Below are 1,187 nucleotides of genomic sequence, written 5' to 3'. Positions count from 1 at the left end.
TCGTACTAATATATAAAATTCTCAAAAGGTAGATTTAAAAAAAATGTAGGCTGCAACCAGTGCATGTCTTAGAGAGAAAAGCCATCCCTGGGGACAGGGTGGCAGAGCTTAAAATAAATGGCACAAATAGCAACCTAAAACATTTTGAGAAAGAAAAAAAAAAGAAACAGAAGTAATCCAAAGAAATAAGATGAAAATATAATAAAACAATCATAAAAGAAAATAAAACCAGAAATTAAATCTCAAAAAGCTTGCATAGAGAAAGTTCTGGTACTATTTACCAAGTAGTATGTGTGTAGGGGAGGGTCAAAGAATATTGAGAAGAACAGAGACAGAAAAGAGAACAAATACTGTTTCTAGAGACAGTTAAAATAAAAACTTAAATGTGGGGTGAAGCAGGACCGACAGTGCAAGATGGCAGCCACCACAGGCTTGGGAGTAAAAGTCCCTCGAAATTTCCAACTGTTGGAAGAACCAGAAGGCCAGGAAGGAGTAGGCAACAGAACAGTTATCTGGGGTCTGGGGGACGGGAAAGGCACTTACAAGATGGACAGGCATGACACTTGGGCCTCCACAACAATTTATGAAAAGGGAGTTCATAGCCTTAAAATAGAATGCAGGCCTAAGTACCCAGAAGCACCCTCAGCTGCGAGATTTATAACAAGAATCAATATGAGTGGCTTGAGATGTTTAAATGAAAAGGTAAATCCAAGAGCCACCACAATGCTGGCAAAGGGGCCGAATTCCCACAGCATTTAAGTCGTCCTGCTGGAACTTCGGTGCTTTATGATGTCAAAAGAGAACCGGAAGCTGCCACAGCCACCTGGGCCGTGTTAAAGCAATTAGTCACCAAGCCCATCGCCACCTCCCCTCCCATCTCCATCCAACCCAAGATTTCATTTTCCACAGAAGTGAATTTTCTAGATACATCTCTAGACCTCAAAGTACTGGAGAGGAAGCCCCACTTCCTCAGACTTCATCCTGAGACACTGTTCTGACCCTAACTTCTTGCCCATTTGAAATACCCGAGTTGTACTGTGTAACATCCGCTATCAAGTGTGATCACTGTCTACCTGCTTGAACTTCTGGGATCAAGAAGGTGTTGAAATCGGTTTCCTTTGGGAACAGCGGGCTCAGCTAACACAACTGTGAACAAACAGGTCACACAATCACTTGGCCTGGGTCTG

At 42.5% G+C, this 1,187-nt stretch overlaps 1 pseudogene; it reads left to right on the top strand.

Annotated features, from left to right (window-relative positions):
• The first annotated feature begins 414 nt into the window (after window positions 1–414).
• Window positions 415–846, top strand: LOC127664943 (ubiquitin-conjugating enzyme E2 variant 1-like; annotated as a pseudogene).
• Window positions 847–1,187: the final 341 nt, after the last annotated feature.

The sequence above is a fragment of the Apodemus sylvaticus genome, chromosome 14 (genome assembly GCF_947179515.1).
Source record: "Apodemus sylvaticus chromosome 14, mApoSyl1.1, whole genome shotgun sequence".
Lineage (NCBI taxonomy): Eukaryota > Metazoa > Chordata > Mammalia > Rodentia > Muridae > Apodemus > Apodemus sylvaticus.
This window is presented reverse-complemented; position numbering and strand designations above follow the sequence as displayed.